Source organism: Glandiceps talaboti, chromosome 6 (assembly GCF_964340395.1).
Source record: "Glandiceps talaboti chromosome 6, keGlaTala1.1, whole genome shotgun sequence".
Taxonomy (NCBI): domain Eukaryota; kingdom Metazoa; phylum Hemichordata; class Enteropneusta; family Spengelidae; genus Glandiceps; species Glandiceps talaboti.
The window spans coordinates 22604884-22621563 of record NC_135554.1 but is presented as its reverse complement, the minus strand read 5'-3'; the positions used below and the strand labels follow the sequence as shown (position 1 = coordinate 22621563).

Here is a 16680-nt window from a genome sequence, read left to right as displayed (position 1 = left end):
TCATCCACAATACAATTTTCAGGCCACGTACACATGTGTGACAAAACCAATAGACGTGGTGATTTGTCATGAAAGGGCTTTTGAAGTTTTAAAAATAGTAAATCCAGCGATTTAGTCTGGTGTAGCTTGCACCTGTGGCCTAGTGTATGTGACTTTGAAAAGGTAGGGAGGAGTTGAAGCTTATCAAAGTGATGTATTACTAAGTCTTCTCTTGTGGATCCAGCCATATATTGGATGAAATAAACACAGCTGTATAACGTTTAGCTAGTAAAAGCATTCGTCTCAAATGGACCACTTTCATTGTAGAAATTCATGTGTCGGTTCACTGGCACGTCAATGGAGTCATTAATTATTCAAACGTCATCCTCGTGAAAATAACAAGTTGGCCTATTTCAGTGTTATTATGACAGCCAAATGAATATGTCATTGGTCTATAACAATGTTTACCAGCATGCAGCTGCTTCCTTTTGCCGTATTCATCATTATAGACTAGTATGTCTGCAACGATGGAAGAAAGATACAATACTGTTAGGACTGAATACAAAAAAAAAATTAGAATTCATATTTCAGCAGACGTGTTGTATCATTATGGCTTTATTACAGGAAATCATTCCACCTGAAATGTGGACAACCCTCGAAGGGAAATATCGTCACTAAAATCTATGAGCGATTTTTAAATTAATCTTTGCAGCCTATAAACTATTCCAGAAGATAATCAGACAGGATTATGTCATATATTTCAAGCTTCTTGATAGTACGTCAAAACTAACAAAACTGAAAATTAAAATTGAAATTATTAGAAGGTCTATTCAGCGTGCAAATTAAGTGCCAACAAAAGATGCACTACGTCATACTGTATCATGGCTACAAAATCCAATCATATGCAACAGACAGAAACCAATTGTGACGCTGTGTGGTTGTTTCATTTTCATCTCAATCTTTTTAACTGACTTCAATTCATCATGTAAAAAGTCTGCGTTGGAAAGGATATTACTTTTGGCAGGCTCTTTAATTCTTTTCAAGCTTTTTCTTTTTTGTGTGTCAAACTTCATTTTATAATCATGGAGCCAAAACTAAAATTTCTGGCAACAACAACAACAAAAAAACCCTGCTAGAGTCATTTTCATGGCACCTTGCTTTTAACGAACCGCTTCCTTCCCAAGGAAATACTGTCTACTATCATGCTAGACTTTGAACGATTTTCCTTTTCACGTATTTTTCAATTTGCATTTTAAACTTGTAATAGTAAAGATTGAAGCACAAAATAATAATGCAATATGGCTCATTAAATTTAGAGGTTCCCTTGAGTAAACATTTGTTTCTGCTTTAACTTATACTTTGAAAGGGCAAAGTCACAGCTGTTTGTACTGTATGGCTAAAAACTTTCCAATTCAGCACAAATGGTGAAAAATAGCCGCATCTGAAATTTATTGTATAGCAAAACCAAGTTGCCTTGTCAGCAGTTTGTAGCATAAAACTTTAAAAGTTTTCAGTACAAACAGAGAAACATTGTTACATCTGAAATTTCTTCTGAAGTAAAACTGATAATCTAAGTTCATCTAGGGTTTACAATAATAAATGTCTTATCTTTTGTTGAAAAATATTGATTATTCATAATTATTTTCATCACCAGTCATAATGTAAAAATAGACAGTTGACTATTCCCCATAGAGTATATTGAATATTGAATATTGAATATTTGATATTTGGGGGCTATAGAATAGTCGGTACTTTTCAATACATATGAACTTGTGTGAGTCAGTGTGTTGGCAAAGTTGAAGCCAGAAGCCATTCTCTGCACAGCAATCATAATATTATTTGATATCATATGTGCATTCATTGTTCACTTTTAATGGTTTGAGCTAACTTAATTTTCATACTGTGCAGGAAAAATGAGAATAAAAAAGTTCACAGAAGAAACATGTATGTGAATAAAAAATGGTATTAGGAGCAATAAAATATATGAACAAACACCAGCAACTCTCACACATTAATAAAATTAAGCGACATTATTTTTTTTAAGTAGTGTTTTCAAAACAGTATTATAAGTTTAGTCTGCCCACAGCTGTCGCTGGAATATCCAAACAAATAAAAAGGCAGTCGCTGGGATATCTAAACATACAAAAATGAAAGATGTTTAATAAATGAATGAATTTATTAATTAATTAATTAATTAATTAAATGATTGAATAAACAATTGTAAATTGGTAAAAATGAATATATTATATGAACTGAAGTATGGGTTCATGTTTGAATGTAGAACTGAAATTGATAACAATCAAGATACTATAGCATGGGTACATATACTTGATGGCAGAATTGAAACTGATCCAAGTCAAAATACTATACTATGGGTACATGTTTTATGGTAGAATTGAAACTGATAAAAAAAGCTATACACTATGGCACCATCATCGTATGACTACCATGGTACAATGGTTGATGGCATGATCGAATTAAAATCGATAAAAAATCTAAGTTGTCATGTAGTGGGTGTACTGACATTTATACTATTATTTGCATAAATATAAAACTCAACGTGTTCACAATTCCAACTGTCACAATTAATTCCGCTAAATCACAACGTGATGTGAAAAGAAGTGTTTGGTCAGATTGAGTGATGTATTGTGACAAGCCATCATGGTAGATAACTTGTCTCATACCCAGTGTCTTGTAAAACTGTGTTAAACAAGGGAAGGTTTATACTTGCATTTGTAAACACTAGAAAGAAAAGCCCCTTTTACTGAAATCAATTTACTCTTAATGCGAGTGTCACAGAAGTTCTTTTGTTGCACTGTGTTTCAAATGTAGCGTTGCTGTTAGGAATGATATTGGTTAGGCTTGAAATTGACAGTAACTACCAAGGCCTTTCAAGGAAGAAAGTACAAAATCGCAGCCATTTGATTACAATTTCATGATGTATGTCCTGAGTTTTTTACTTTTTTTATTTTTCATACTGAAGTATGCGTCAGTGACAGTGTCACAGTATTAATATGTAAATATCGCTGCGGAATATACGATCTCAAACTTGCATAAATATCATGGATGCATTATCTGCTACGAGTTCATCAGCGTTTATTGTTTTAAATAATGAAAATGTGTCAGAAAAATTTTTAAGATTCAGTACCTTCCAACAAAATATTTTTAAATTGTTGCCTAAGCTTGCCAAGCTGGGAGACAGACAGATCAAAAGCTATGTATTAAGTACGCCAAACAAACTTTAATGTGCTTTGTCAGTTACAGTTGCGAGTGACAAAACACTGGCTTTTAGTTGTAATAAGTGCCGAATACGATATCAAAACTGAGCTTGGAGAAAATAGAGTGTATACGGGTCCTTCGGGAATAAATCACAGTTTTTCCATATCACTATGAATAATCAGTTATTAGTTATTCCAGAGTGTCAGATGAGTCCATAAAACTTGCCACCTTTGTTTACATATTCACGTCTGCATTCACGCTCGGTTTTAAATTTTTATGAAAATGACGGGAAAATTTCAGTATCTCATAAATGCATGTGATGGGAACAAATAATTTTGAGATTTATTACTTTAGAAATGACTGTCATAGACTTTTAGCTCGATGTCAGTAATTTTTAAAACCATATTAATTTGATGGCCGGTGGATTTATTATTAATATTTCAGTTTTTTTCTCCTTAGATTAATGCATTGTAAAAGCTGTCCACACATATTAAATTATGGACGACCAAAAATCGACGCTCAATAAAACAGAAAACTTAAATTTTTTATTCCATTTAATGATAATTGGTTAATCTGACTTAGATGTGACCTTCAATCATATCGTTAATAATAATCTTTTATTTCCATGGAAATTTTAGTCAAATTCCCCTCAGGAGAAACAGAAAGTTATTTTGGAAAGGTAATCACCGTGATTTTGTAGTTTTATAGGAGTTGACAGCGAGATATGTATTTTATAAGGACCCCATTTTGATGAAATATGTTGGGTACTTTGTGAAGAACAAAGCACTATTAAGAAAGTATCAATTTTGTAAAACATTTATTGAATTGAGAAAGAATCATGATTACATTTGGAATGTGTACTAAATATTGAAGACAGCTTGATCATTATTTCAGTGGTTTTATTTTTAAAAACTTAAATTACCCTGGTTTCTTTAACTCTATGTAGTTACACCCTAAATACAGGGTGTCAGACTGGCTTTTTTATAAGGTAGTAAATTGTAAAAGTCTATCCGAGTTCACATTTGGGGGTGACCCTATGGTGCAAAATATGACATCTAGGTAAGTTTTATCAGATTGCCCTTCTGTTTAAACCCTTCTCCACCAAAATTATAGAAATCTATGCCAGTTTTACCAGATGGCTCCTCTGTTACCATGGTTACCTACCAAAATTATTGTACAAAGTATGGAAATCTTCTCTATAATACTAAAATTCCAGAACTGAAAATTTATCAATGGAAACTTGAGCGAACAATACTGCCTATTTTTGCACTAATAAAGCTATCTGTAGTATATATTTTGAATAAATTCATATATTTTTTCATGTCTGGAACTCGGACATCTAAATACAACCCAACTCTAGAAATATCTATGGTATATATTTTTCATAAATTCATATTTGTTCATGTCTGGAACTCAGACTTCTAAAAACAACCCAACTCTACAAATATCTGTGGTATATATTTTGAATAAATTCATATACCATTTGTTCAAGTCTGGAATTCGGACATCTTAAAGCAACAGAACTCTGAAAATACCTACAGTATAAAATTTTGCAATTTCATGCATTTCTCTTGTCTGGTACTCAGACATCTAAAAATGCCAGTCTACAGTATTAAGAAGTTGAGCTGCAGAGATGATGAAAGTACAATAGTATTCATTACAGTAGAGATAAATGGAAGAAATATTGATACAGATGCTTAAGACATATGATGTTAATTCCTTGAGTTTCAGACAACTCGAGTGTAAAATGACAATTCAAATAAAAGAGAACAAAGACCGCCTCACTTTAAAAGCGACAAAACGAAAATGCAATTGAGCATTCTGGTGCCATGAATGCTTTTAGATGGTTATACACGGGTCTCACTGACAAATCAACCCAATCTAATAAACTGTCAACAATTGCAAAGAGGAAGAGAACGTAGCTCGAAAATGATATGATTTCAGATGAATAATGAGAGCCTAATTGACATTTCAAACGTCTATGCCGTGTGGTTTAATGTCATTTTGTGAAACACAAAGGAAACCAAGTAGGAGTAAAGTGGTCTAACCAGCAATATTTAGACAGCAGAGATTTGAGGAGCTCTCATGTCCACCTCATGAAGAGCTGGATAAATACAACAAATATTACACACAAAAAATTACTCTAAAAAAGGTACATCGGTCAATATCACTATGTAATCATATCCAATCATTTTCCCATCAGAATTCCATCGCAACAAAATGGGCATTTTTTGTACGACACAAATTAACTTTTGCCGCTCAAAATAGAATACACTTTAATTTTTCATCATTAAATCTATTTATGCATCCATCTTCTCACCTTTACATTTATTAGAATGTCTGTCTGTGAATACATTTACAATTTATTAAATGGAAAACAAATTCAAAACTCAATAAAATTTTACAAAATTAAAAAAAAAGACGGGAACTTTAATAACCTAGCTGTTTTATCGCTTCCAAATCCAATAAAAAAGATATGTTACTTATTAATGTGATTCATTCTCATGTTGGGATGATTTTCCACAAAAAAACCCAAAAATTTTCAATTTTGTACAATACATGATGTTTGAATTTTGAAAGAAGTATTTAAAATAGAAATTGTGGTGGCATTACAACCTGAACTCGCAAGAAATATTCTGTTTTCTTTAATTGTTTATCACTTTTTTCTTTCTTTATATTAGGTTCACCTATTGATGTGATGTGGTGAGATCGTCAATATGCTGAACAGATAAAAACCAAGAAGAAAATGAACAAGGTAAATCGAACATATAGTTCTCAAAAGAAAATAATAATTTTTTGCCATTCTCCAAAAAATAGTCCATTAATTTTACTTCAATTTTCCACTTTTTGGGCAGGTAATGCATCGATCAATGCACTTTGTGAAAGAACTATCATTTTGTATCTCAATTTTCTACTCACAGAGTCAAAAGATTTCTGGAAACCGAATCTCAAATCTTCACTGAAATCTCGTCAGCATTATTTGTCAGAGGTGTACAACAATGGGCTGTTATCATTTGTCATTTTAAAAAAAATTACTTTAATTTTCCATTTTTTTGGGCAAAGGGTAGATTACTTGCCTTGAGGCAATTCTTTGATCTGATTGGCTTCTAAGCAAGTGTATGTACCACACAACAACCAATTATGAATCCGCTCAGTTCAACCACCCCTCAGAGCATCATAATCGTAACCATAGATCTAAGTACGCATGAATAGCTTAATTCTAATGTTTGATCTAAAAAAAAAGCCAGCGTTAAGCTCATAACAAAAGTGTACTTTGATCACGATATTGGTGTCTGCGACCCCATTATTTGTTTTTAGTGGTACGAGAAGGTTTGTAAGCTGTATATCACAACAGTCCATCAATCCAGCCCCCCAGCAACTATGAGGTCATTGTGAATCATCTCGCAGAATTGGAGTTGGAAATTACAACTTGTCGGACGGATTCAGGTGTAATAAATGAATGAGTCAGAACACGTTGAGTGGAGAAGAAGAAATACTCCCAGAAGAAAATGTGTGACTAACAATACAACCTGCATCATCATATTCCGATGTGAAGTTGTTGAGTCAGCAAATATCGTTTTCTCACCCTTGAAATGAGTAATTCTGAAAGTGGATGAAATTTTGCCTTCGATGTTATTTTATAGCGTGTCAACTCAATGAATTAAGTGACCATGGACTATATGCTGAGTCAGACAATTATGTGTTTGTACATTATGAATCAGTATTTGTCAATTTCGACACTTGATTTGTTTGTTTACTTTATTGCTCTTCAATACTCCAGTGAGGGCAGCAAGACATGTAAACTGTTGACCCAAACACACACCTTACTTCAGCTGTGGGAATTAATGACTAATATGTATGTACGATGTATGTAACATTAAATACAAAAGAGAACAGTTCATCCAAAGATCTTACAACTACAGCTGTCTGTCTTTCTCTGAGGCTCCCTGAATGAATATTCTCTCTCTCTCTCTCTCTCTCTCTCTCTCTCTCTCTCTCTCTCTCTCTCTCTCTCTCACACACACACACACACACACACACACACACACACACACACACACACATTGTTCATCTTTCTGTTTCACCTCTCTTTCGTTGATAGAATATACAATTTTCAAGATTCTCTAATTTTCTTGTTTGCGGATGGGGAACAGAAATTTATGGGGGTTTTTTGGGGGGGAAGGGGTCATCAAAGAGAGATGAAATTGCAGGTTTTTTGTATAGGAATGAGATGGATTTTATTTTTTAGTACAAAAAGAGATTAATTCTTTTTTTTTGTATAAATGGGAGCGACTTAGATTTTAAGTTTTTGAAGAGAGAAAAGAGAATAGATTTTTTTGGTCTTCTTCTTCTTCCTTTAATGGTAAACTTCATAAATGAAGGCTCAGACCCTGATCATCAAAGAGACAACAATGGATTTAAGATTTTCAATTTTTGGCAGGAAAGAGATGCAGTAAATTTTGTAGTTTGTCAAACAATCAGTGAAGTCAACTTTTTGGTAGATGGCACAGAAATAGATAGTAGTTACAGTTTGTCAGAAAGCTATATCTTAAAGATTTTTTTGGTTAAGAGAGGGATGTATTCAAGTTTGTTGAGAGATAAAGTATTTTGTTTGTAGATGAAAAAGAGATAGAAAAAAATTAACGATTTGACGAGGGGCGAGAAAAAAATACAAGAGAGATGAGAGAGAGAGAGAGAGAGAGAGAGAGAGAGAGAGAGAGAGAGAGAGAGAGAGAGAGAGAGAGAGAGAGAGAGAGAGAGAGAGAGAGAGAGAGAGAGAGAGAGAGAGAGAGAGAGAGAGAGAGAGATTTAAAGTTGTTTTAGTTTGTTGGGAGATAAATTCTAGTTTTTATGTTTGTAGATTGGAAAGTCATAGGATTTTACTGTAATAGTTTGACAAGGTGAGAAAAAAAACCTGATTTTTTTGTTTCGAAAAGAGAGTTGGCTTTCAAGTTTTTTAGTTTATTGAAGAGGAAGACATGCACTTAAATTTCAACTTTTTGGATGGGAAAGAAATGGTTTTATTTTTTAGTTTGTCAATGAAAATAAGATGGATTTATGTTGCTTAGTAGTTTGGGGGAAGAGAAACAGATGGATAGATTTTTAGTTTGTCAAAGAGAGCAATAAATTCAACATTTCTTTTTGGCTTTTAGTTTCTTAGTTCATGGAAAAGGACCGGACATTCAATTTTTTTTTAGTTTTCAGATGGGAAAGAGATTAGATTTGAAAGTGTCATAGTTTGTCGGAGTGAAAAGCCTGGAATTTATTTCTTCGATTACGGAAGAGAAATGGACAGATTTTAATTTTTGAGTTTTTTAGATGGAAAAGAGATATAGATCCTAAATTAGTCACCGTGAAAGAAGATGGACAAGGACAAGATAGAAAACATTGACAACAGGAAAGAGACTCTTTACAGGATGTTCATTAAGATTAAATCTTTACCATGATTTATAGATTTATAGCTGTCATTAAGATATATTGCATGAATGCCGTTCACTACGCAATCCATAGGAAAAAACTGTAAACCACACGTGCAGATGACAATAGTTTATTTCTTAACAGTTATAAATTACGTAGTTAAGTCTTGTGAGACATGTTATGTGATTTATTGTTTGGAAGTAATAGCATCGTCAAAACTGGCTGGCGCCAGACAGTCATGAACCTAAATGAAAATAACAAAAGAAATGTGGATTTAAGTCTAATATGGGACTAAAAACCAGTTTAGATGTAATCCATTTCACTAAACATTGCTACTACATGAGTTACGACCATGGTACTTAATTCCCGATCAATTTACTCCCTCTTCCTACAGTGATTTTAATGCTTGCAATATCCATATTTATCTCTTTGTTGACACAAGGCATTGATTTTTTTTTTATTGTGAACTGATGAAAAGTACTGCCACTTGTATTGTTAGAGACAAAAGAAAAACCAACTGACATTGCACAAAGTGTATGTAAATTTCCACGCAATAGACGACGAACAATGTAGTTTTGAAATGTACCAGCATGGGGCTGTGTTCATTACCATTAATCTTTCAAAAAAAAGTTAATTTCATCAGGACCATTTAACCTTTTCAAAATTGTCATTATGATTTTGTTTGCATTGTCATTTTGTGTTCATCAACTTTTGTCACCTTCAAATATAACCATTTAATCAAAATGTCATTATAATTCCTGTTTTGTGGAGTTTTTTTTGTCGTAATGTAATTAACTTCTGCCACCTAAAAATAATAGTTGTTTTTTTAATGTTATTATGTACGACATTTTGTAGCTTTGCCTTTTCTTTTAATCAACTTGTCACCATCAAAGCTAGGATCTTGCTGTTGGAAAGTATCATATTTTGGTTATCTTTGTTTAGTCTTTTTTTCACACCCAAATTAGAATGTAGTCTGGTAATGTGGGTGGATATCTTTTAAAGTACACTGTGCATCGGTAACTTTTTGTCCTGGTTTGTCCCCTTTTCCCCCCCTTTTTTTCTGTGTACGTAATCTTGCTACAGTTTCCTTTGGGAGAACAGTGCTAATGCACTGAAATGGTGTCTGTATATGAAAGATTAATAAATAAATATAAAAAAAAATTGTTCAACAAATATTCTTGCTTTTCATAAATTTTTTATTCCTTTCATATTTATTTTAGACGAAAACTATAGTTAGTAACAATTCTGTTTATTGAATTCATGTTATAATTGTGACATGTAAGTCGCTTTATAGAAATACATAAATATTTGTTTTCTATAACTTTTTTTTTTACTCTTTTCAACTTTGTTTCAGACTAGGGTCATGGTAACGCTCCTACTCATTGAACTGATGTCAAGCTTGTGATTAAAAAAAGGTAATTAAAAACAAACATTTTTGTCTATAATTTTGTGACTAATTTTAAACTTTATTTTAAATAAATTGCATGTAAGTTCCATCACCTACAAACAAAAGTCAAACATTAGAAGAAATATACAAAAAGTAGTTCCAGTGACAATTACATGGATTCAATAGAGACAATATGTAGAGTAAATATACCACCAACTAACAGTGCAAAATTCTAGATTCTGTTCATTTAATCTCATTTATAACCATCAAGTCTATATTATAACAAAGTTTGTTTTTCTTTTTCTTTTTCAGCAAAACAATTTACAAAGGACTTTATTTAATATTGGATTCTATTTGAGCTGGATTATTTCGACTCTGCAGTTTTCTGAGAAATAACATTTTTTTTTTGTGAAATGCAAACATCAAATAATAAAATAGTTGGAAAGTATATGCAAATAATAATAAAGATGTATGATTCAAAGTTTAAGATTAAAGCAATTTAACAATATAACATATGTCTGTGGTTTCAATTCAAAATACTTTGAATCTTTGGCTCATTTTGTACCTCAGTAAACTTCTATGAATTTTACTGGTTCATTGTTTTTCAAATTCACACTTTCAGCAGAGTTATACTGTCACATCACATCACATCACATCACATTACAGTATTCATAATAAAGTCATCATCAATGACTTACTTATTGGAACTTCATCGTCATGGTTTCTGTATGATCAGTTATGTAGAATTAATTGCCATGGGGGGGGGGGGGTGTCTTTTATACTCTTCTTAAATCCAATCTAATCGGTGTCTGTAATTGTTTAGGGATTCTATTCAACTTCCTATAATGTTACAAAGACACCTTGCTGTCGTGGCTTTGTAGTTGACAATTAAATCAAGCAAGGTGTTATGAGATCAACAACAGTCTCTGTCCTAATATCATGAATATCAAATGCTGATGACGCTTGAATTTGCCCCACTACCGAAATAAATCTCAGCCTACTGACGATGTGCCAGGCCTAATGTTGACATGAAACTCAGCCTAAATATCGAAATACTGACGATGTGCCAGGCCAAATATTGACATGAAACTCAGCCTAAATATCAAAATACTGACGATGTTCGATGACTATTGGAATGAAACTCAGTCACAATAATGACTGTCGATGCTTGGCCCTAATATTGAAATAAAACCTGGCCTAAATATTGAAAAACTGATGAGCTCCAGTACCACAATACTGACAACAGTTGGCCCTAATAACTATCAAATGCTGATAAGGTACAGGTCCAGTATTGAAATACTGACAAGATTCAGGCCCAATATTAGAATTAAAGTCATTCCCAATTTCAATATGTTAAGAAACTTGGCCATAATACCAAACTGGTGAATTGTCATACCCTATTTCAAAATGCTGACAAGGCTCAGTCCCAATATTGAAATGAATCTAGGCCCTGATATTAAAATGCTGAAGATATTCATTCCCAATATCAAAATACTTAGGACACTTGGCACCAAAATGGCGAATCTCATAGCCTAATTTCAAACATCTGATTACAATAAGTATAAAAAAAACATTGATGCTCATCTCGATTCTTCAATAATGAAATGAAACTCAACCTTAGAGCAAAATGGCAAATTTTTATGAATTTTATCTTTAAATATTTCAAAATTATAGTGGCACTCAGCCAAAATATGCAAATATTGATTTCGGTCTGAATATTGAAACGATGATAACAGCTTATTATCCCTTACTTTTGACATGCTGATGAACTTTAGATTGAAAATGTTCACAACACTTGGTCATGCGATCAAAACAATCGATGCTAAAGCCCTGATATTAAAATCAGTGATGGCACTCAGCTCTGGTGATACAAAATGTTGATGATGCTCAAAACATTGATAATCACTACTATACACATCAGAACGAAAATCAATCTATCTATGCCTTGTTTACCAGTTTCCGGTGATTTAGAAGGGAATTGGTAATGTAAGTCGGGAAATTGAATCCATGGTATGAAATGGACGCAATACTAAATCTATCCAAATTGTGAAATAGACGAAGGACATACTAGTATATGATCAGAATTCCAGAAACACGAATTAACGTTGTTAAATTGCTTTTTTTTACTTCTTAACAGGATGTCTGCATACATATTGGCTTCGATTTTAAAATCATTTTGACCCCTTTCTGTTTACATTCTTATGCATATTTATCTTAAAAGTCGTACAATTATTTCTTTTGTTTTTATTCAATTATTCATTAGTTTTGGTTAATTAGTTTACAGTGTAAATTATACATCCTGTGAGGTCTTTTGTTTTTATTGTATCATCACTTGTATTTACACTACATAAGGCCAAATTAAAAAAAAATAATGAGTTTCCAATAACCCTACCTACCTTAGTTTAAGCCCCCAACCCTAAACATTGTTTTTGCATGCAAAAAAGTAAAATGGTAACAATTTACTTCTATTTCCATATACACCTTTATGCCTTTGCCTCATCTGTGGCGTCACTTTAAAAAAAAAAAATCTTATTCCGGAAAGAAATCAGGTCTATAACAGTACAGTCTGTATAATGTGCTTGTCTATTTATCTTACAATTGTCTTCATTTACTTCTTATACACCTCATCAAACTCTCTCGGAAGTATTGTAACTGACGAGTATCTTATCTTGGGGGTCAAAGTAATTTTAAAAAATTTAAAGTCAAAATAAAGTCCACATTTTTTAGCTGTGTTTCTTTTGTTTTTATGCAATTCACTCAAATTTACACGACGATATAAATTACAAATTATCTTTCTTTCTTTTTTTATTGAAATGTTAATTTCCTGTTTTTCGATTACTGTTAATTTGCAATCACAAACTTAACTGTGACTTGATTGCTTTTGTTTTTATGCTAATAAGAATCATTTATTTTCTGTAATTTGCTTCACATTGTGACAATTTGAAATGAGCAATTTTTATGCCTGAGCATGTATTTGTTGTTATTCTGATTCAATCTAATTTTGTCATATTAAATCTTTTGACTTATAGTCTGCAAAATTAAATATTCCTAATTTCTGTTGTTTTCATGTGTATAATGATGGTTTCAGCTTAGACATTAAGTCTATTAGTTCCTTGCTCTCCTTATGCCAAAAAGCTACAGGCTATTTCAAGTTATATTTTCATAAACTATTGATTTGAAATTAACATAAAGAATATTCCCTGATTTGCTATTGTTTTCAGATATCTACCTATTGTTTCAACTAATTTGTTCAGTTTGCTACTTTTTTTTATTTCTAGTACACTATTTAAAATGAATGTTTCATTTTCAATTACTTTTTCATAAAACGCTTGTTATTAATTGATCTATTTAGCAAAATTAATATTGTCAATTTCAATATTTTTATTTAGTACATACTTTATGTTTCTATTAATTACTTTTTGTTCAGTTCACAAGTTCTTTCTTCTTAGAACGCCAAACGAGTATGTCCAATTTTCAAATTAATTTTCCAAAAATGTTCATTTATACCTTGCTATTAATTTATTTAGCATAATAGATATTTCCTGATTTTTAATGTTTTTTAAATATGTAATAAAACTGTAAACTTAATTTTTCAGTTACTAATAAAAATTCATTCAGTTTACTAGTTTTTTGTTTTTAGTAACCCAGATGGTTGTGTTCCATTTAAAATTATTTTTTCATAAAGTGTTTATTGATTTGCAATTAACAGCAAAATAATCATTCCCTGATTTGCATTCTTTTTCCTGTATACTTATTGTTTCTACTAATTACAATTTGTTCACTTATGCTAGTTTTTTTGTTCTAAGTACACCAAATGGCCATCTTCTATTGATTTGTTTCTTTTCTGCCAAATCATCGACAAACTAGTTTTAGAACGGCGACAGGGAGTTCTCTTTGATGTACTTATACAGTATTGTTATATTCTATGCGAGTCTATTAAATAATGAGATAGCTGCCACTCCTGTTAGACTCCCTGCCTACTTTAATGCATAGAGGTAGAAATTGGGGTCAGGGAAAAGTGCGAAAAGATCGTGACCTGAACAGAATCATGGTTTGAACTTATTGACACGACGGGAATAGATTGATAATGTAAGTAAAGTGGAGTACAAAACAATTAATTTGGCGTCTGTCTATGCACTGAAATAAAAACAAAGCTACAAAATTGGATTTCTAGTATTCTATTTTTGTAATCAAATATCAAGTACGGATGAACTTGAAAAAAAATTGAATTTATAGAGCTCTATTTTTGTGTTTGAGTATAGTTCTGATTCACTCCAGTGACGAACTCCAAAATTTCATGAATTCTGTATTTTGCAATGGAATATCTATAATGATCTACAGATGAACTTGATTTGGAGTAGAGATCTGATTTCAGTCCACTGAAGAACTTCTAAATTAATTTCTAGAGATCTATTATTGTGTGAAATATCTACTAAAATACAGCTGAACTTGAACAATTAAATTTGAAAGGTTTCTATCGAAAGTACATGTTGGAATATTCACTGAAATGCACATGAATTATAATGAATCTTAATATTTTCAGATCATGTTTTGTTTTAGCAGCTGAGTAATTATTAACACATGTGCAAGTGAACTTGTAAAATTTGACTGTTTAAATAATACTCTATTTTGATTTCTGACTAAGCAAAGCTGTACAACTGAACTGAATGATAGGTCATTTTTTTGAGTCAAATATCATTATTGCTCGATAAGTTGACCTCTCTTAATATTAATCATTTTCCCACCAAATATTTTTGAATAATTTTGGCTTTTTGACATACCTCCAGACTTAACACTCTTGCATGAATCAATAAAATTGTGTCACTTTCCCGCCAAAAATTCTTGTTTTAAACTTTTTTTTCCATAAAAACAATATTAATGAAACATATTTCATAGCGAGTGAGACTCCATGTTTTTTCCATTCTTATCTAATGATTGCAAGATTTACATTATGTCTATGATTGAAATAAAAATGAACCCCCAAACATGAATTATAGGAAAACAGATTTTTTTTAAAAAATATCGTAAATTTGTTCAGTGGATATCAAAGTCTACATCACAAATAAACAGGTCAGCTAGTTCTCCGCTATGTGTAAGTGCACAAATTTCCCACAATTTTTTTCTGGGGAAAAGATTGCAAAAATTGATTTTTAGCAATATTTTGTTGACCTAAAGACAACAACTATTTGTAAACATTTTAGAAAAAAAAATGTGTCCAAAATAAGACTTAAATGCATAATTTTTATGAAAGTGGTTTAAACTGTCATCAGCTAAATTGTTGCACATTCTGGAAACACAAATGGAAGAGAGTTTGAGGAGAAAACACGAACAGGTGTTTAATGGAGAACAAAGTAACATGGGTAGCAGGCCATCTTGTCATTTCTGACATCCGATTCATAAAATGAAAGTCACTACTTCCAGCTACTTCATTTTGAAGCAAAAAAGTGGTATCAACTGGCCCCTAGATTCTGCCTTCCTTGTTTCTAACCAACAGCTACAAAATGTGTTACTGGTCTCTGAGCTCGCTAAGTCACTGAAATCCAGGGACACTATATAAACACATGTATGGAAACAGAGTGCAGTATGTATAAAAGTGACATGTGTATTAAAACAAGCACTCTATCAAACACTATGGTTTCAATACTTGATAATAAAGGATACTTAAAACCAGCAATAATTGAGTGTAATTTGAAATTGTATTTACATAATATTGAGTTAATTGTAGTGTCAAAATGAGCAGCATTAGCAACTATCAAGTGTCTCAAACAGTTGGCTTGAAGTCAGATGTTTACAGAGTCCCAGAAGTGCTTCTCCGCGTGTGACTACGTTAAGAGTTTCACGTGAATGTTGTCTAACTTTATCCAATACTGAAGTTGAGTTCAAATGTACAATGTGATCTTCAAACCTTAAAACAGTAAAAGTCATTATTTTATCGAAGTTGGAGGTGTTTTTGTCATCAATATAGCCTATAGACTGAAATGGACTCTCCATTATGTTGTGAACGAAATTGGTCGGCCCGGCGAATCTCCTGCAAAATTCATTATTCCATTATATGCAGGCTATTACAATGACAGAGTATCATATAATACAGTTACCAGCAATAAATTACAGAATTTCAAAGTTTAAAACTGGGACACCCACGCAGTTCTTTGTTTTCCCCCGGAAAAGATAAAAAAACAGATAGGGTGCAATATCATTACTTCTATGAACAATGTCAGTGGCAATATTTGAAATTCTGCATATCATACTTTTTGTGGGTGGTGGCTCTTTTTTCTATTTAATCATAAGGGGAAGTGAGAAACAGATTATCAATATTTTTATCAGTAATTTAGACAATAACATTTAGAATTCTGCTGATCAAAAATCCATATCTAATTTTTTTTCTATAAGATTTAAGCACAATATCACCGTACATTTGAAAGGTCCGGGTCATGTATAGGTTTTTTTTTTGTATTTTGTGATTTTATTGGATGTAGATTGAATTACAACTTTACGTGGTTGTTAAGTTAATGGAATAAAAATGTAATGGACGATATTAAGATGAGAAAATTTGAAAGTTATTAAATTATGTATATCTATTCATTTATTTTTTAATTTCTATGTATATATGATTCTGTGTGGATTTCAGAACATGACATCCTGTTTATTTGTATTTGTAAACTCAAAAGTAACAAGAA

The 16680-nt window shown here is 32.0% G+C and overlaps 1 protein-coding gene across 1 annotated transcript in view; it reads left to right on the top strand.

Moving 5' to 3' along the window:
- The window catches only part of LOC144436351 (ELAV-like protein 2), a 123899-nt gene extending 113499 nt beyond the window's left edge, over positions 1-10400 (top strand). The window contains exons 7-9 of the transcript XR_013480952.1: positions 5880-5953; positions 9971-10031; positions 10316-10400. The gene's annotated coding sequence lies outside the window, so the exon portion shown is untranslated. The remainder of the gene's footprint in view (positions 1-5879; positions 5954-9970; positions 10032-10315) is intronic.
- The last annotated feature ends 6280 nt before the right edge of the window (positions 10401-16680 follow it).